Raw genomic sequence first — 21,825 nt, forward strand, 5'->3', positions numbered from 1 at the left:
TGCTATTGATATATGCAAAACAGTGCTCGACAAAGACATTAGCCAGAGTCATAGGGGCTCTCACTCGGCTTCTGCCTTTTATGACAATATTTTTGAGGTTATGTCAGAATGGTTCGCAAATGAAGTTCCGACCCCTTGTTTTACCATTCACGACCCACCTGACGTTCCCACCATTTCTGAAGATGTGAGTACGGTTGTTGCCTCACGATTGCAAGATTGTAAAGCGATTCTAAGTTTCCTTGCAGAGAAGCACGAAACCTCTGCAGTACCGAGCTCAGAGAACCAGCCACCAATGTGGCCATCTCTGCCCCGGCCAGAAAAAAATGTCCCAGTTGTTTTGCGAATCTACCCGCAAGCTTGAGTACTAATCCTACCAAGCAAAAGGAGTTCTTCAGAAAAACTGGACTCGATGATAAAATTGACAGAATCAAACAAGGAAGAGCCAGTCTGTTTGTACATATGAGAAACGAAACACCCGCAAATGTTATCACCTCCGCGACCCAAGGCGAGCAAAATATCCGTAGCAAGGTACCGCGTTCAGAATACCTTGGGATCATTTACGTTGACAAAGATTATGCCGTTTCAACTATTCCCAACCTAATTAGCGGTGTTTTTCAAGCCAAGCACCTTGTAAATTCCTCAGTTGTCCAGCTCACGTCCGTTATCAAGCTTGACTTAGATCAGGCTCTCAAGTTCAGAATCAAAGTGGAATACATCATGTTTTCTGTGTCAAAGCCCCTTACAAAGCCGCTGCAGTGCTGCAAATGTCAAGTTTTTGGTCATCGTGCAAACCAGTGTCAGAAGGACACTAGATGTAGCAAGGGTGCTGGTGATCATAGCTACTCCGAGTGCACCTCAGGTGTGCTCAAATGTGCCAACTCTGGATCCAACCACGCAAGTAACAGCTTTCGGTGCCCGAGCCTGAAAAATGCAGCTCGTAGTACAACTCCAGACCAAGCTGCGCCGAAGAACTCAAATCGTAAACCGGCTCGATAAATGGTGAAGTATGTGTGTTCTGTCCAAACATAAACGGTGACAGAGAAAAATTAGACATACTTCAAATACTTTATGGGGCTTTCGATATAATTTTTGTTAATGAGCATCTGCTTCCTGAGAATAATAGCACAAGACTGATTACTTCTTCTGATCATCAGTTTTTTATCCTCCCAGCTAAAAGTACTGGGGGTCGACCCTTGGGGGGCTTAATGATAGCTGTTAGGAATAAGTATAAATGTAATCTGTTTGAGTCTAATGATGTATGTCTTGTGGTAGAATTTAGTGGTTTTATTGCTGTTTGTCTTTATATGCCTAAAAATTATAGAAATGACCGATCGAGTCAGAAGTTTGCGTCTGCTTGCTCCTCAATTTCAAAACTACTTGAAAGAATAGCTCTTACCCGTAAAGCTTATGTTATTGTGGATGATTTCAATACGGACATTAATGATAATACCATTGGTCACTCACAAATGTTGAATTCTACATTGCGGAAAAATTTCTATTGTCCGTAGAAAAATAGATCGTTTACCTATGTACATAACAGTGGTAGAACTTCTGATTTCGATTTCGTGTTTATTGATATGGGGGATCTCCAGCGGCAGATAGTTAAAGTTTCTGACGACTTTCTTTAAGTGACCATTCGCATCTTGAGTTTCATCTACCACTTAGTTCTTTTGAGACATATGCTCCTTCTAACCCAAGTGGTTCACTAAACAGAACTGGAATCGTATTGATATATTTACTTACCAGATGTTACTTAATTCGTATTTAGATGAGGTAAGGGTTCCGTTTCATTTGTTTTCGCTAGTAAAATCTGACCGGCTTCTTGATTTGAATTGTTATTTGCTAGAACTGGTGCGTAGTATGAAAACGGCTGCATCCGTTATAGTTCCGTCGGAAAAAATGAAGCTGAATACCGTAAGAGAGGCTGGTCAGATTTTCCTGGTTTGAAGGTTCAAAAGTCTCTCCATGTGTTTTGGAGACAAATCTGGGTTGACTTTGAAAGACCACGATCAGGATGGGTTTTCAAAATTATGAAGTCGAGTAAACACCAACATCAAAAGAAGGTGAAATCTTGAAAACGAAGTTAGGTTAAGGAGCTATCGCGGGAAATACAAAATAATCCTCATCAGCTATGGCGATAAGTGTCTAAACTTATCCATTCTTCTTCGTCGCCACCCGATAGCATTGAAATAAATAGATAGTTTGAACATTTTTCTTCATTTTTTGTGGCTGATCCACCATCATTAGAAAGTAATTTTCGGGACGTTCTGATGCAACGTTTTGTTCGACTAAACCAATACAGTAACTGGCTTACTATCACCCCGTCGTGTGTTGAATCTTTTGTTCGTCGTCTTCCTCTAGGAAAATCGCCGGGGGCAGATGGTATTCAGCCGGAACATCTGAGATACGGTACCACTGGACTGTTTAGTCACATAGCTTTATTGTTCCAAGCAATAGTATCGCAACAGTCTGTCCCACAAGGTTTGTGTCAGGGGGTCGTTACTTGTATACATAAGAAGGGGAAAGACCCTAAAGATTGTTCTTCGTATAGGCCCGTAATTATTTGTTTAGTTCTAGCAAAGTTACTGGAGAAGATACTGTGCCCTATAGTGACAGCGCGAGCGGATGAAGGTGACAATCAGTTCGGTTTCCGGTCCGGTCTCGGTGTTCAGAATGCACATGCGATTTTATTTGAATTGTTGAGAAATTTAAGAAACAAAAACTCCGTTATTTGTTTGCGCATTAGACATATCTAAGGCGTTTGATTCTGTCCTACATTCGCAAGCAGTCCTGTCACTAGCCTACTAAGGGCAGGGATTGATCCCTTTGTCTGTAAATGTCTATGGCAATGGTATCGAAAATCTCAAGCAAGAATTCAGTCTGCAGGACAGCTTTCTGGACCTATAGAGATACGTAGAGGTGTTAAACAAGGCTCAGTAATCAGCCCTGTGATATTTAACAATCCAGTACGTTCTGCGGCAAAATCGATAGAAGAATTTTGATAGAAGATGGAATTGATGTTAGTCATCTATCTTACGCAGATGATCTACTTTTGATAAGTGATGATTTAGAATCTCTGCAAAAAGCTATTAATGCCGTGTCGTCTGCACTTGGATATTTTGGGCTAACAATAGAGTCGTCTAAGACTGAATTCGTCGTTTTGAACGACGAAACACTGCCAAATCGTGTTGTTGATGTTTGCGGGAAGACAGTTGTCCAAAAGGATACGTTTAAATATCTCGGACTCCCATATGGGAATTCTATCAAAGCTACTAAAAATCTAGCTATTGTGGCACTTACAGCAAAACTACGGAAAACTGACGGTATGTTAGCACGAACTAAAGGTCGATTTGACAAAATTACGCTCGGTCGTCTCTGTAACACCATGTTCACGCCACATGTGTTTTTTTAAACCCCTTTATGGGATTGCTTTAGTAAAACCGAACGTAACTAAACTCGTTCAATTGTTTTTGGCATTTCAAATATTTATTGGGAATTCCCATATGGTTCAGAAACTCTTATGTCTCGCAGAGATACCATATTTGGAGATAAGTAAGAAAAAGAATGAGCTGTGTACCCGTTTCGAAAGTCGAAATAGAACAGTCCACGACTTTCCATTGGCTAGTCTTGTGCAGTAAAATCGTGATTTTGATTTCGTTTGTTTTTCTCTCTTCTACAGTTATCGCAGTTTAATTTTGTTTTGTAGTGTTGTGTGAGTTTTTCGTTTTTTTTCTTTCGTTTTTATAACTTCTTCGAGCATTTACACAGTATTTGTATGAAGGGTTGAGATTAAATTATTATTATTATTAGTTAGACTCTCCCTCTACTAAGGGAAAAAACCTACATAAACATACGAATATTTACTAAGGGATCTCAATTAAGTAAGATGTTTGAACTTAGTGTTAAATCTCTTTTCGCTTCGCTTGAATTTGGTTCGAATCAATCGGGGTTCACTGGGGGTACGTTTTGTGATTATGCACATATTACTTTTTTTTTCAAATTATAAGTTCTTCATGGCTTAAAAGAGACCCGTTATATTGTTTATTAACGGATATTAAAGAAGCTTTCGATAATCTTTCTCATGCATCTGCTCTACTTAGCTTACTAAAATATGGTTTACCACATAACCTGGTTAATGTTTTTCGTTCGTGGTATTCTGGCCTTAAAGTTCGCATTGCCTCAGGATCTATAATTTCTGCTGATGATATGGCAGTTAGGAGGGGATTAGACAGGGGGGATACTATCGTCGTCCATTTTCAATTTGTGACTAAAAGATTGTTTTACTTCATTAAAAACCTCTCTGATTTACTTAGCAGTTGAAATAAGTTATTTGGCTTATGTTGATGACATTATTTTACTTAGTGGGTCGAAGGCTGTGTTCATTGAAAATTTTTAGATTTTGGCGAATGAGTTGAACAAAAAAGGACTAGAAATTAACCTCGCGAAATGCCAATATTTTGTGATTAATGACCCTCCTCTTGGCTCTCCCCCTCTTGATTGCGGTAATGATTGGATAATCCATGCTTTGGACTCGGTGATATACCTAGGTGTCCTATATTCTTCTTTAAAAAGACTATCGTCTCTTTTAATAATAAGCCATCTGGAAATTAAGATAAGAAAGACGGTCGGTTCTCTCGTTTATCTGCGGGGCAGTATGAGAAGGGATATATTAGATAGACTGTATCAGTTGACGGTTCTACCTTTGATTAGCTTTCCAGCGGTGATTTTGAAACCTTTTCCATCTTCTACTTCATCTCAAAATAAAGTTCGGTATTTTGGATATTTTAAAGTTCCACTAGGTTTTCCGCCAAGTGCTCGTAATACTTCTTTAAATACATGTATGGAATAAAGGACCCACTTGATGTAATAAAGAGTAAATGTGAGGTTTTAGTTCGAAAGGCTTGAAATTATCTTTAATATAGAAATTTATACCCGTTTTTTTCGGAAGTATGTTAACCGGTTGACGTAGATGGTCGTATTTGTCGGTAGTTCTGGTCGTGTTAATTTTGTAACTTGTGTCTTTATATTTTATATTTATCTGAATGTACTCCTCATTGTGAACCCTGAGGGAAAATAAAAGTATTATTATTATATATGTATCTTCACTACAAGTTTTGAATATATTCTAGGAACCTAATCACTTTTCTGTAAATCATACTCACGAAATTATACACGGAAGTGATATTACTGGTTAAATATATACTCAAGGAAATCGCTTGGATCCCGTGATAAAGTGAAATATATACATCAAATTTTATGTATCAACAAAAATATTGACAGCTAGGGTAAATATATTGACAAAAATATTGAAAGTTAGGGTAATCTGATAATAAATCCGGAAGAGACTTTACAGAGCCCTTCCAATAAAACTAACTGCCTGCTTGGAGCAAATATAAAAATTGATTCAGTTTATGGCCGCCGCTGAGAATTTAATCAATCTAAAAAAAACAAAGGTTTTTTCAAGGGAAGTAAAGAGCGAAGTTGAAACTTACAACGGACAAAAATTATTGCTTCACTGCCTATTTAATATACGAGGCATGTTTTTTAAGTAAGTACCGTTTTGGAATTAAAAAAAGACGTGCAAAGATATCGCAATAACTTTATTTTTAAATGAAAGCCTGTACCTTAATCTACTTTTTTACATAATTTCCGTGATATAGATGAACTTATCATAATGTGGCACTGGTTTTTGAATACCTCTTCATAAAATTCTGCCGCCTGACTTGTTAACCACTGTATCACAACTGTTTTGACTTGTTTATCGTCTTGAAGACGCAATGTAACACAATGCAATAGAAGACACTACGAGAATATTGAGGAAACCAGTCGCATATTGATGAAATTGTAAAGCGTCTGTTTTCTCTCACATTTTCTTCCATTTTCTGCACCAAATCTTCATTAAAGAGACTCTTCATTAAAGACCGAAGGACGTCCACTCGGTTCTTCATCATGCACATTTGTGCGGCCATCTTTAAATGCTCTCACCCATTTCCTTACCATTCCATCACTCATAATGTTTTGTCCGTAAACTTGACAGATCTCACGACGAATATGGATCGGTTTTACGCCTTTAGCACTAAGAAATCAAATAACAGCCCGTACTTCAGATTCGGCGGGAATCACGATTGTCGGAGGCATCTTAAAAACTCACTAAACAACGTATACAATGAAGAATCAGACTGTAATGGCGTCAGTGCGTAGACAAGAGATGTAGATAACCAACGCGCATGCACAGAACGCCAACCGTAGCGCTGCGGCGGCGGAATCGCAAAACGGTACTTACTTAAAAACATACCTCGTATATCAATAAAACTAGTACAAATAAACCAACTAATTATGTTTCTCTGTGTTTCTAGGATTATAGAAAACTAGTGCTGTACTGAAAACACAAAAATCAAGTATTAAGAATAGGACTATTGGTTTGGGGGTGAAATGTGAGTATGACGCCTGAAAGCAATAAACTAATTTATAAAGCTTTTCATTGTCTTACACAAGCTGTGACATTAGTAACTTTCCATATACAATCAAAATTATCTTAAAAACATAAGCGTAGAATTAAATATTTTTTTAATAACCGCAAAGTCATTGAACAGCATACAGATTATTGGATTGATTTATCAGGTAGCATTTTGGAATAGTATTCAATAGTGCTATAAGCTATAATATCAATAGTGATTAATAAACAATCTTCAAATGTAAGAAATATGCTTTAGTATTACTTGAAATGAAGATCAAATAAGACATAATATGAACTCTGAAAATATGGTTATATGTTATTGATTTTATTTTTGCTCATTTTTTGTTTAATGGAGTTCTTTACTGTTCTTTGAAAAACTTATTTTGTGGAATTTTTTTTTTAATTAATTATCGGAAAAAATTAAGCACCATCTGTACATACTAATATCAAAGAAAATTGAGGTTGAACATAATTGACAATGTTATCGTTCTTCACTAGGTTCCAGTTGAGAAAAACCCAAAGACTTTTTTTCTTTTTGTAGCAGACCAAAAAATATCATTACAAGCGATAGATAAAAGAGACAGGAAAAAAAAACAAGAGAAAAAGGATTGATCATATCATAGAACCTAGAGAAGGAGATTCAAATGAATTAGAAGATATGATTATAGCTATTTTACTCTCTCTTCAATATGTTGTTCCACTCAATGGAAACAAAGCTCTACTGAAATCTATATTTGTAATAAAAAAATTGTGATGGCCGGGAGTCGAACCCGGGTCAACTGCTTGGAAGGCAGCTATGCTAACCGCTATACCACCATCGCTTGATTTGAGTAACGATTAAAATAATTGTTAATGAGAAATGTCAATGTCAATGCAAAGAAATATGTTGTGTGTAATCTTATTTGAGTAGTCATGGAACTCATGGAAGACCAGAGGTCAAGGTAAAACATAAAAATAGAATGAACTATATCGTCCTATCTGCGGGACCAGAAGTAAATCTTGGTATAAGCCTCAGGGGCGGATCTAGAGAAAAATCTTGGGGGAGGCCCAATGTGACAAGGGCGCCAATGAGCAAAATCTTGGGGGGGGGGGCAATGTGAAAAAGGTGCCAATACTTGACCAAATTGATAAATTTATTCTAAAAAAAGGAGAAAACAGGATAAGAGGGCGCCAGAAAAAATTTTGCGGGGCACGGAATACTCCCGCCCCCCTTGATCCGCCAGTGATATGCCTAGAATTGGGACTGTTGAGAAAGAAACCATAGTAAGAAAACAATTCTTACTTCAAAATATACAGAATTGTCAAAGTTGACACATTTTGACTGCAGTCATGGTTGCAGCGGCAGCTGCAACCATGTAAAGAGCAAGCCACAGCCCCTAGTAATCAAAAGTCTAAAAACGTGTTTTAAAAAAAACTGTCTAGTGAAGAAAAATTGCCATCTGACACTGAATCAGGAATGGTAACTATTGTTTCGGTTAATCTTATAAGTGAAAGTGTATTGCGAAAAGAAATTTATGGTGATTTCGAAAAGAGCCTGAAACCCCTTGAAAATGGCGTCAGATCAAAATAAAAAGCACACCATTGGAATCATCATGGTCCAAAACCTTCCGTTGGATAAGTAGAGTCCCCCACCTTGAACACCAAGGAAAATGACTTTTTTGCATGGGTAGCACTGATCTGTCTCCCTTTTTTTTCTTTTTTTTCTAGCAGGGCTAGAGGGTGGCCAGAGCATGATAGGGAGATGTGTAATAACTCATTTGAATGGAAACTAAGTTTTTAAGTGCCTTTTTTAAGTGACCAAAAACATTGTGGGGCAACTAGCCCCCCTCCCTACAGGCCCCCGCCCCCCAAAGTCATCCATTAAAAATTTCGAGACAGTCATTTTGTTTATCATAGTTCAAATGTCTAATATATATGGGTTTGACCATGATATGGTCCTCCATAGTCCCTGGGAAAGGGCTGTATGTGGTATCGGGTGTATTGATATCGCATGTATCGGTATTGGGCGTATTGGTATCGCGTGTATTGTATCGGGAATATCGGTTTCAATATCCGTTATTGTTTTTTTTCAGTCATTTTCTAGGCTCATTTTTAAAGCATGTCCCGGCAAGCTATCATGGTTGCAGCGGCAGCTGCAACCTAGTAAAGAGCGAACCACAACCCATAGTAACCAAAAGTTAAAAAACGCGCCTTGAAAAAAACTGCCTGGTGAAAAAAATTTCCATCTAACACAGAATCAGGAACGTTAACTATTTTTTCGGTTCGTCTTAAAAGTAGGAGTTTATTGCGAAAGGAAATTTATGGTGATTTAAAAAAAGCCTCAAACCCCTCGAAAATGACGTCAGATCAAAATGAAAAGTGTACCATTGGCATCAACATGGTCGAAAATCTTGCACAGGGATGTTGCAGTCCCCCTCCCTGAATAACAAGGAAAATCACTTTTTTGCATCGGTAGCACTGATCTGTCTCTCGTTTTTTTGTTGTTTTTTCTTTCTTTGTTTTTTTTTCAACAGTCCTAGCGAGCTACCAGAACATCATAGAGAGAATCTTAATGGCTCATTGAAAAGCTATTTCTCATATCTACGTGCTTTTTATAAATTCTGCCATCTGAATGCGCCAAATGGAATTGAAATGACACTTTTTGTGCTACTTCTCAAGGGGGGGGCACTAGCAGGCTACCAGAACATCTTTGACAGATCTCTTATAGGTCCTATAAAAGATATTGCACATATCTACGTCTTTCATATAAATTCCACCATCATCAAGTTCCAAATGGCACTAAAAACGGCACTTCTGGTGTCGTGTCTAAAGTGGAAAAGCTGGGGCTATTGGGCTATCAGAACTTGTAAAAGTGATGTCTAATGACTCATTGGAAAGCTATTGCTCTTATATACATGCTTTTTTAATAAAAAAACGTGCTTTTTTAATTACACTCTTAAGTGTAATTAAAAAAGCACGTGCTTTTTTAATTTTACGTGCTTTTTTAATTACATTCTTAAGTGCGATATAACACTGAAAACAAAACTTATGGTGCCACTTCTTAAGTGGAAAAGTTCTGAAGTACAAAACAGGTATCGTTGTAATAGTTATGTTCCAGAACCCTTAACTGGAGGTACACAAGAACCCCTCCCGTAGGCCTACACTCTCCTTCTAGCCCCCTTAGTAAGTTTCATAAATCGTCTGCTCATCAGTAAGCTACTGAAACATTAGCAGGCTACCTCACCGTCATAGATAGATGTTTGATGGATAAATTATAAGCTATTATGTTAACTAGTTTCTGAGGAGAATTTGCAATGAACTCTTTGTCATGGATGGAGCATTAGCTGCAACCTAGTAAAGAGCGAACCACAACGCATACTAACTAAAGGTTGTGGGGGGTGGAGGGTCAAAGTTGGAGCCAATTTATCCAAATTAAGTGAAAATGACAGGAAAATATAGTAATAAAAAGGCAAAAAAGGACCGTATAGTAATAAAAAAGGTAAAGATGTACTAAAGAAGACTGACCTGTTTCAGTGGATGCTTGAATTATGCAGGCTTATCTTAGTTTTGACAATATTTTAGGAGAAACTAAATTTCAGCTGGGAGGGGGGAGGGAACTGGGATCTAGAGGAAAACAGAGGTCAGGGAGGGGAAATTGCACCTCTGCCCCATAGTAAATTACTCCCCTGGCCCCAACCCCTTGCCACTAAGTGGTTGGAGAAGGGTAGGCATGTGGTTCTGAAACCACTTAAAGTTGTATATTAAAAGAAGGATTACTTATTGTTATACTTACTTATTCAAATTATTTACTTCACATTTCCACCGTAATATTCTCTCCATTTATAAGAGTGTGCATCCAAAGAAGAAGAAAGACAAATGAAAATAGTTCTCTAGGAGAATTCAGGTAATTCTTCCCAAAATTTTTGAAATGCAAACAAACTTATTTTATAATACCGTTTATCATACCTACACAAAAAATGATCTTTTTTTGAAATTTCCATTCATTTCTGAGAAATGAGTAGCTTTTTATTTAGGGACAGGTCAAATAAATCGCTAAGCCTAAAGGCACATTTCTGTTGAGCTAGAAAAATTTTTTGCAAGTATGAGTAGTAAGCTATTTGCTGGTTTGAACCCTACGCCTGAGGCACGAATATACAGTACAGTTTAACCGGTACATTGGCTTACCACGGTCATTCATCTATTACTAAAACATGCTATTTTTAGGTTCAATAGCCAAAGCTTGACTTCCTCATATCGCATGTTCAAAGATGGTCTCTTTGTAAAAATACTGGTTTTCCCCTGGAGGGCATATAATCATGTTTTTTCACTATAAATAAAGATGGAATTACTCTTTCTGAATCAGTTGAAAAAATAACTTGAAATAACCCTTTTATAATTAAATTTATTCATTTTCCAATGGAGAACTCCAAAAGAATCGTGACGGTACGTAAATATACATTATTCTTGAATTATCATAAAAAAACAGACACTGTTCTTATAGTTACATATTAATATTCTCAATAAATATCAAACGCTCATAAAACTCAAAATTGTATGTTTTTTTTCTGTATGTATCGTATTTAAAATATGTATTATGATACCCATTCAGATATAGGCTATCTGGTTTAAAATGCTTTTTTAAGAACTTCACAGAAAAACAACATTTTTAAGACTAAATTCTCTGCCGTCTGGCTTTCAGCGAACTTATCAATTATCAATGGCAAATTCAAGCCAAATGTACCAGCTGTTCAGGTATATTGACTAAAAGGAGTTCTTAAATAGCTTGCGAAATATCTAATACGTTCCTAATTGAAAAAGACGTACCATTTTTTCTTGCATCGTGTGTTAGGGTTTAGTATTGTGGAGTAGAGGGGGCAGTTCTCCATATTAATATTCTGAATAAATAACAAACGAACTAAATAATCAAAATTATGTTATTTTGTTTATTTTTTTTTAACATGGTATTTTTTCAACCTTTTTCTTCATGTCTTAGAATGCCATGAAACACACTTTAAACATAAAAAAATCACATTTAATATTTTTCCAAATTCAAAATTAGAATGATATAGAAATATTAGTCTGTGACTTGTACTATTAGAAACATATCGTTTGCAGTTGCACTTTTTTTGGACTTCGAAATTACTCAACTTCATTTTATCGACATCATTTGTCGGATACGTCGGATAACATTGACAAAATCTATGTATTAGAATGAATAAATTCTTTGTCAACATCTTTTGTCGGATACGTCGGAGAAAATTGACAAAATCTAAGTATCAGATTATATAAATTCTTTATCAGCATCTCTTTATCAACATTGTCAAAATTTAAGTATCAGAATGAATAAATTTCTTATGAACTTCTTTTGTTGGATACATCGGATAACATTCACAAAATCTAAGTATCAGAGTCAATAGATTCAGTATCATCCTCATTTCTCAGATACATTGGATAAAAGTGACAAAATCTAAATATCAGAGTAAATAATTTTTTTTTCAACATCCTTTGTCAGACACATCGGAAAAAATTGATAAAATCTAAGTATCAGAACGACTAGATTCTTTATCAACATCCTTTGCCGGACTTGTCGGTTAACATTATCAAAACCTAAGTGTCAGAGTGACCAAATTCTGTATCAAAATCTATTGTCAGATACATGGGATAACATTGACAAAATCTTAGTATCAGAGTGAATATTTTTTTATCAGCATCTTTATCGGATACAACGAACAAAATGGAGAAAATCTAAGCATCAGAATTAATAAATTATTCACAAAATCTAAGTATGAGAGTAAATAAATTCATTATCATCATCATTTCTCAGATACAATGAATAAAATTGACAAAATCTAAGTGTCAGAGTGAATAATTTTTTTTCAACATCTTTTGTCAAATACATCGGATAAAATTGATAAAATCTAAGCATCAGAACGAATAGATTCTTTATCAACATCCTTTGCCGGATATGTCGGTTAATATTATCAAAATCTAACTGTCAGAGTCAACAAATTCTATATCAACATTTATTGTCAGATTTAGCAATATCATTTGACAAATACGTTTGATAGTGTCAGAGTGAATAAATTCTTTATCATTATCTTTTGTCAGATATGATCGATAAAATTAGAAAATCGAGGCATCAGAGAGAATAAATTCTTTATCAATGTCTTTTGACAGATACGTTTGATAATACTGACCAAATCTAAGTATCATAGTGAATAAATTCTATATCAACTTCTTTGCAGATACATCAGATAACATTCACAAAATCTAAGTATCAGAGTGAATAAATTCTTTATCATGATGATTTGTAAGATATGCTTGATAAAATTGAGAAAATCTAAGTATCAGAGTGAATTTCGTCAACAAAAAGTATGTATCAAATTTAAAATATCCTTCCACTAGATCTTTTCCCTTCATTCCATTCTGTTCCTCATACGATTTAACACGTTCAAGGTCTTTTGCCGGAGTATTCTTATTTGCATAATAAATTTTTTCAGGGTGATAATCAGGTTTTGCATGCATATTGGACACGTGGCAGTTTTGCAGTCTGTCAGGCTTGAATAAAATCTGAAAGGTCCGTTTTTTCACCTAGGCATAGTATTATTAATAATTGGAATAAATTTCATAGATTTATTGATTTGAATAATTCGTTGGTTAATAATAAAATTAGATTAATGAGTCATTTAATCAGTAATTGTTGATTTGATTTATTTTCTGGGGTGGATGCTCCTCATTTCACTTTATTTATTTGGTTATTTTGATTTTTTGCGGATTTTGTTTGTTGTTACCATACGGAGAGTTGAAGAGCAGTCTTTTTATTCCGGTATCTGGAGATAGTGTTATTTATTTATTGTTGAGTGTGTATAAACCCACACAAGAGTTCTTTTCACTGTGGGTCTTTAATTTGATAGTTTTTTCAAATTTTTTTTTATTGATTAATAAAGAACTTGAACTTGAATAAATTCTTTATCGATGTCTTTTGACAGATACGTTTGATAACACTGACCAAATCTAAGTATCATAATGAATACATTCTTTATCAACTTCTTTGTCGGATACATCAGAAAACATTCACAAAATTTAAGTATCAGAGTGAATAAATTCTCTATCAACATGCTTTGTCAGATATGCTTGATAAAATTGACAAAATCTAAGTATCAGAGTGAATAAATTCTTTATCAATGTCTTTTGACAGATACGTTTGATAAAACTGACATAATTTAAGTATCAAATTGAACAAATTCTTTATTAACATTCTTTATCGATATCATTTGTCTGATACGTCGGATAACATCGACAAAATTTATGTATTAGAATAAATAAATTCTTTATCATTTTCCATTGTCAGATATGTCATTATGAAAAAGTTGTAAGTAAGTAGCAAACTCTTATTGAATCCACCTCTTGCATACACAATACGGATATTTAATTCAAGAATTTATGAAAAAAGTGTAAGTAAGTAACAAACTCTTTCTTGAATTCTCCTCTTGGATACGCAATACGGAAATTTCATTCAAGATATGATGACAAAAATTATAAGTAGGTAACAAACTCTTTCTTGAATTCACCTCCTGAATACATGATGCAGAAATTTCATTCAAGAAATTATGAAAAAATTGTAAGTAAGTATCAAGCTAGTTCTTGAATTCTCCTCTTGGATACACAATACAAAAATTTTATTCAAGAAATTATGAAAAAATTTTAAGTAGGTAACAAATTATTTCTTGAATTCACCTCCTGAATACACAATGCAGAAAATTCAGTCAAGAAATTGTGAAAAAATTTTAAGTAAGTAACAAGCTAGTTCTTGAATTAACCTCTTGGATACACAATATGGAAATTTCATCCAAGAAATTATGAAAAATTGTAAGTAAGTAACAAACTCTTTCTTGAATTCACCTCTTGTATACACAATATGGAAATTTCATTCAAGAAATTATGAAAAATTGTAAGTAAGTAACAAACTCATTGTTGAATTCGCCTCCTCGATACACAATACAAAAATTTCATTCATGTAATTATAAAAAAGTTGTAAGGAAGTACCAAAATGCAGAAATTTCATTCAAGAAATTATGAAAAATTGTAAGTAGGTAACAAACTCTTTCTTGAATTCACCTCTTGGACACACAATACAGAAATTTCATTCATGAAATTATAAAAAAATTGTAAGTAAGTAACAATCTGTTTCTTGAATTCACCTCTTGGATACACAATAAGAAAATTACATTCAAGAAAATATGAAAAATTGTAAGTAAGTAACAAACTCTTTCTTGAATTCACCTCTTGGATCCACAATACTGAAATTTCATTCAAGAATTTATGAAAAAATTGTAAGTAAGTAACAAACTCATTCTTGAATTCGCCTCCTGGTTACACAATACAGAAATTTCATTCATGTAATTATGAAAAAATTGTATTCAAGTAACAAATGCAAAAATTTCATTCAAAAAATTATGAAAAATTGTTAGTAGCTAACAAACTCTTTCTTGAATTCACATCTTGGACACACACAATACAGACATTTCATTCATGAAATTATCAAAAAATTGTAAGTGAGTAATAAGCTCTTCTTGAATTCACCTCTTGGATACAAAATATAGAAATCTCAGTCATGAAACTATGTACAAGTTGTAAGTAAGCATCAAAATGCAGAAATTTCATTCAAGAAACTATGAAAAAATTGTAAGTAGGTAACAAACTCTTTCTTGAATTCACCTCTTTGATATACAATACAGAAATTTCATTCATGAAATTATGAATAAATTTTAAGTAGGTAACTAACTCTTTCTTGAAATCACCTGTTGGGTACATAATACCGAAATTTCAGTCATGAAATTATGAAAAAATTGCAAGTAAGTAACAAACTCCTTCTTGAATTCACCTCTTGGATACACAATACAGACATTTCATTCAAGAAATTATGAAAAAATTGTAAGTAAGTACCAAAATCTTGCTTGAATTCATCTCTTGAATACACAATACAGAAATTTCATTCATGAAATTATGAAACAATTGTAATTAAGAACCAAAATACACAAATTTCTTTCAAGAAATTATGAAAAAATTGTAAGTAAGTAACAGACTCATTCTTGAATTCGCCTCCTGGTTACACAATACAGAAATTTCATTCATGTAATTATGAAAAAATTGTAAGTAAGTATCAAAATGCAGAAATTACCTTCAAAAAATTATGAAAAAATTGTCAGTAGGTAACAAACTCTTTCTAAGTAACAAACACATTCTTGAATTCGCCTCATGGTTACACAATACAGAAATTTCATTCATGTAATTATGAAAAAATTTTATGTAAGTACCAAATGCAAAAATTTCATTCAAAAAACTATGAAAAAATTGTCAGTAGCTAACAAACTCTTTCTTGAATTCACATCTTGGACACAAAATACAGAAATTTCATTCAAGAAATTATCAAAAAATTGAAAGTAAGTAACAAGCTCTTTCTTGAATTCACCTCTTGGATACACAATACAGAAATTTCATTCATGAAATTATGTAAAAATTGTAAGTAAGCCCCAAAATGCAGAAATTTCATTCAAGAAACTCTGAAAAAATTGTAAGTAGGTAACAGACTTTTCCTTGAATTCACCTCTTGGATACACAATACAGAAATTTCATTCATGAAATTCTGAATAAATTTTAAGTAGGTAACTAACTCTTTCTTGAAATCACCTGTTGGGTACATAATACAGAAATTTCAGTCATGAAATTATGAAAAAATTGGAAGTAACCACCAAACTAATTCTTGAATTTACCTTTTGAACACACAATACAGACATTTCATTCAAGAAATTATGAGAAAATTGTAAGTAAGTAACAAAATCTTTCTTCAATTCCCCTCTTTAATACACAATAGAGACATTTCATTCAAGAAATTATGTATAAATTGTAAGTAAGCACAAAAATGCAGAAATTTCATTCAAGACATTGTAAAAAATTGTAAGTAAGCAATAAACTCTTTCTTGAATACACCTCTTTGATACACAATAGAGACATTTCATTCATGAAATTATGAAAAAATTGTAAGTAGCTAACAAACTCTTACTTGAATTCACCTCTTGAATACACAATACAGACATTTCATTCCAGAAATTTACGTTTTATTCAAGAAATTATTAAAAATTTGTAAGTAAGTTCCAGATTCTTTCTTGAATTCTCCTCTTGAATACACAATGCAGAAATTTCATTCATGAAATTATGAAAAAATTGTAAGTAAGAACCAAAATGCAGAAATTTCATTCAAGAAATTATGAAAAAATTGTAAGTAAGAAACAAACTCTTTTTTGAATTCACCTCTTGGATACACAATACAGAAATTTCATTCATGAAATTATGAAAAAATTGTAAGTAGCTAACAAACTTTCTTGAATTCACCTCTTGAATACACAATACAAACATTTCATTCAAGAATTTATGAAATAATTGTAAGTAAGTACCAAACTCTTTCTTGAATTCATCTTTTGAATAAACAATGCAGAAATTTTATTCATAAAATTGTGAGAAAATTGTAAGTAAGAACCAAAATAAAGAAATTTCGATGCACAATACGGAAATTCATTCAAGAAATTATGAAAAAATTGTAAGTAAGTACCGAAATCTTGCTTGAATTCACCTCTTGAATACACAATACAGAAATTTCATTCATGAAATTATGACAAAATTGTAATTAAGAACCAAAATACAGAAATTTCATTCAAGAAATTGTGAAAAGATTGTAAGTAAGCAACAGACTCTTTCTTGAATTCATCTCCTGTATAAACGATATATAAGTTTCATTCAAGTAATTATAATGAAATTGTAATTAAGTATCAAAAGTTAGAAATTACCTTTAAAAAACTATTAGAATATTGTAAGTAGGTAATATACTCTTTCTTGAATTCACATCTTGGACACACACAATACAGACATTTCATTCATGAAATTATCAAAAAATTGTAAGTGAGTAATAAGCTCTTCTTGAATTCACCTCTTGGATACAAAATATAGAAATCTCAGTCATGAAATTATGTAAAAATTGTAAGTAAGTACCAAAATGCAGAAATTTTAGTTAAGAAATTGTGAAAAAATTGTAAGTAAGTAACAAGCTAGTTCTTGAATTCACCTCTTGGATACACAATATGGAAATTTCATTCAAGAAATTATGAAAATTTGTAAGTAACAAACTCTTCTTGTTTCCACCTCTTGCATGCACAACACGAAAATTTCATTCAAGAATTTAGGAAAAAAGTGTAAGTAAGTAACAAACTCTTTCTTGAGTTCACCTCTTGGATACTCAATACAGAAATTTCCTTCATGAAATTATGAAAAAATTGTAAGTAAGTAACAAACTCTTTTAGAATTCACCTCTTTAATACACAATATAGAAGTTTTATTCATGAACCTATGAAAAAAAATTTTAAGTAAGTAAGTAACAAACTCTTTCTTGAATTTGCCTCTTGAATAGACAATACAGAAATTTCATTCAAGAAATTATGAAAAAATTGTCTTTTGAATTTAGTTTCGAGTGGTTATGGATAGTAGCACGCCCACTCAGACACACAGTTATAGTGAGAGAGACATGCAAAAAGAGAGGTTAATTTAGGTTCACTTAGAGTGGCCTTCATAAAATCCAAGCTCTATTCATTTTGACTTTATGCATCGTTACGTTGAATTTAGGTTAGACCGGTTATAGATGGCAGCACACCCGCTCAGACACACAGTCATAGTGAGAGAGACATGCGCAAAGTTGGGTTAATTTAGGTTCACTTAGAGTGGCGTGCCACTCTAGTGAACCTAAATTAACCTATCTTTTTGAATGTCTCTCTCACTATAACTGTGTGTCTTAGTGGGTGTACTACCATCTATAACCACTCTAAACTAAATTCAACAGACAGCTTTTTCGTAATTTCTTGTCAATTTTCGTCAATTTTTTTTCATAGTTTCATGAATGAAATTTCTGTATTGTGTATTCAAGAGGTGAATTCAAAAAGAGTTTGTTACTTACTTACAATTTTTAATGATTTCATGAATAAAATTTCTGTATTGTGTATCCAAGAGGTGAATTCAAGAAACAGTTTGTTACTTACTTAAAATTTTTTCATGATTTCATGATTGAAAATTCTGTATTGTGTATCCAAGAGGCGAATTCAAGAAAGAGTTTGTTACTTACTTACAATCTTTCATAATTTCTTGAATGACATTCATGTAATGTGTATCCAAGAGGGGAATTCAAGAAAGAATTTTTTACTTACTTACAATTTTTTTACAATTTCTTGAATGAAATGTCTGTATTGTGTATCCATGAGACGAATTCAAGAAAGAGTTTGTTACTTACTTACAATTTTGTCATAGTTTCTTGAATGAAATTTTCTGTATTGTGTATCCAAGAGGTGAATTCAAGAAGGAGTTTGTTACTTACTTACAATTTTTTTGTAGTTTCTTGAATGAGATGTCTGTATTGTGTATCCAAAAGGTGAATTCAAGAAAGAGTTTGTTACTTACTTACAATTTTTTCATAATTGCTTGAATGAAATGTAAATTTCTTGAATGAAATGTCCGTATTGTGTATTCATGAGGTGAATTCAAGAAAGAGTTTGTTAGCAACTTAGAATTTTTCCATAATCTTATGAATGAAATGTCTGTATTGTGTATCCAAGAGGTGAATTCAAGAAATAGTTTGTTACTTACTTACAATTTTTTCATAATTTCTTGAATAAAATTTCTGTATTTTGGTTCTTAGTTACAATTTTTTCATAATTTCATGAATGAAATTTCTGTATTGTGTATTCAAGAGGTGAATTCAAGCAAGAGTTTGGCACTTACTTACAATTTTTTAATAATTTCATGAATGAAATGTCTGTATTATGTAACTAAGAAGTGAATCCAAGAAAGAGTTCGTTACTTACTTACAATGTTTTCATAGTTTCTTGAGTGTAATTTCCGTATTGTATTTCCAATAGGTGAATTCAAGAAAGACTTTGTTACCTACTTAAAATTTTTTTATAATTTCATAAATGAAATTTCTATGTTTTATATCCAAGAGGTGAATTCAAGAAAGATTCTGTTACCTACTTACAATTTTTTCATAATTTCTTGAATGAAATTTCTGCATTTTGTTGCTTACTTACAACTTTTGCATAATTTCATGAATGAAATTTCTGTATTGTGTATCCAAGAGGTGAATTCAAGAAAAAGCTTGTTACTTACTTACAATTTTTTCATAATTACATGAATGAGATTTCTGTATCGTGTGTGTCCAAGAAGTGACTTCAAGAATGAGTTTGTTACCTACTTACAATTTTTTCATAATTTTTTGAATGAAATTTCTGCATTTTGGTACTTACTTACAATTTTTTCATAAATACATGAATCAAAGTTCTGTATTGTGTAACCATGAGGTGAATTCAAGAATGAGTTTGTTACTTACTTACAATTTTTTCATAATCTCTTGAATGAAAGTTCCATATTGTGTATCCAAGAGGTGAATTCAAGAAAGATTTTGTCACTTACTTACAATTTTTCGCAATTTCTTGAATGAAATTTCATTATTGTGTATCCAAGAGGTGAATTCAAGAAAGAGCGTGTTACTTACTTACAATTTTTTCATAATTTCATGAATGAAATTTCAGTGTTGGGTGTCCAAGAGGTAAATTCAAGAAGGAGTTTGTTACCTACTTACAATTTCTCCATAGTTTTATAAATGAAATTTCTGCGTTTTGGTACTTACTTACAATTTCTTCATAATCACTTGAATGAAATTTCTGTATTGTGTATCCAAGAGGTGAATTCTTAAAAAAAGCTTGTTACTTACTTACACTTGTTTCATAATTTCTTGAATGAAATTTCCATATTGTGTATCCAAGGGGTTAATTCAAGAAAGAGTTTGTTACTTACTTACAATTTCTTAATAATCTGTTGAATGAAATTTCCATATTGAGTATCCAAGGGGTGAATTCAAGAACTAGATTGATACTTACTTATAATTTTTTCACAATTTCTTGAATGAAATTTCTGCATTGTGTATTCAGTAGGTGAATTTAAGAAAGAGGTTGTTACCTACTTACAATTTTTTCATCATTTCTTGAATAAATTTTCATATTGTGCATCCAAGAGGAGAATTCAAGAACGAGCTTGTTACCTACTTACAATTTTTTCATAATTTCTTGAATGAAATTTCTGTATTGTGTATCCAGGAGGCGAATTCAAAAAAGAGTTTGTTACTTACTTACAATTTTTTCATAATTCCATGACTGAAATTTCCATATTGTGTATCCAAGAGGTGAATTAAAAAAAGAGTTTGTTACTTACTTACAATTTTTTCCTAATTTCTTGAATGAAATTTCAATATTGTGTATCCGAGAGGCGAATTCAAGAAAGAGTTTGTTACTTACTTACAATTTTTTCATAATCTGATGAATGAAATTTCTGCATTGTGTATTCAGGAGGTGAATTCAAGAAATAGTTTGTTACTTACTTACAATTTTTTCTTAATTTCTTGAATAAAATTTCCGTATTGTGTATCCAAGAGGTGAATTCAAGAATGAGTTTGTTACTTATTTACAATTTTTTCATAATTTCTTGAATGAAATTTCCGTACTGTGACAAACATTTTTTTCATAATTTCTTGAATGAAATTTCTGCATTGTGTATTCAGAAGGTGAATTCAAGAAAGAGTTTGTTACTTGCTTACAATTTTTTATAATTTCTTGAATGAAATATCCGTATTGTGTATCCAAGAAGTGGATTCAATAAGAGTTTGCTACTTAATTACAATTTTTTCATAAAGACATATCCGACAATGGATTTTGATAGAGAATTTATTCATTCTGATACATAGATTTTGTCAATGTTATCCGACATATCCGAGAAACAATATCGATAAAGAATGTTAATGAAGAATTTATTCACTCTGATACTTCAATTTTATCAATTTTATCAGACGTATCCGACAAAGGATGTTGATAAAGAATTTATTCATTCTAATACATATATTTTGTCTATTTTATCCGACGCATCCGACAAATGATAATGATAAAGAAAAATGTAAATGAATTTATTGGCTCTGATAGTTAAAATTTTTTATAATGATATATCCAGCAATGGATGATGATAAGGAATTTATTCATTCTAATACATAGATTTTGTCAATGTTATCCGACGTTTCCGAAAAATGATATCGATAAAGAATGTTAATAAGGAATTTGTTCAATTTGATGCTTAAATTATGTCAGAGTTATCAAACATGTCTTTTAAGAGACATTGATAAAGAATTTAGTCATGCTGATCCTTTGATATTCAAAATTTTATCAAGCATATCTGACAAATAACGTTGATAAAGAATTTGTTCACCCTGATACTTAGATTATGTGAATGTTTTCTAGTATGTCCGACAA

At 32.7% G+C, this 21,825-nt stretch overlaps 1 long non-coding RNA gene and 1 other non-coding gene across 3 annotated transcripts in view; both read right to left on the reverse strand.

The window, feature by feature from the left end:
* The window catches only part of LOC148952727 (uncharacterized), a 48,666-nt gene that overhangs the window by 24,436 nt on the left and 2,405 nt on the right, over positions 1–21,825 (reverse strand). The window contains exon 1 of one of the 2 annotated variants that reach the window (XR_016141604.1): positions 10,622–10,753. The exons of the other annotated variant lie outside the window; for it this stretch is intronic. This is a non-coding gene — a long non-coding RNA (uncharacterized LOC148952727). Of the gene's footprint in view, positions 1–10,621; positions 10,754–21,825 lie in introns of those variants that run through there. 2 annotated transcript variants of the gene reach the window in all.
* TRNAG-UCC (transfer RNA glycine (anticodon UCC)) lies at positions 7,207–7,278 on the reverse strand. Its single transcript has one exon. It is a non-coding gene; the product is annotated as a tRNA-Gly (tRNA).

The sequence above is a fragment of the Artemia sp. Qi Xiang Cuo genome, chromosome 4, assembly GCF_049724085.1.
Source record: "Artemia sp. Qi Xiang Cuo chromosome 4, ASM4972408v1, whole genome shotgun sequence".
NCBI classification, from domain to species: Eukaryota; Metazoa; Arthropoda; class Branchiopoda; order Anostraca; family Artemiidae; genus Artemia; species Artemia sp. Qi Xiang Cuo.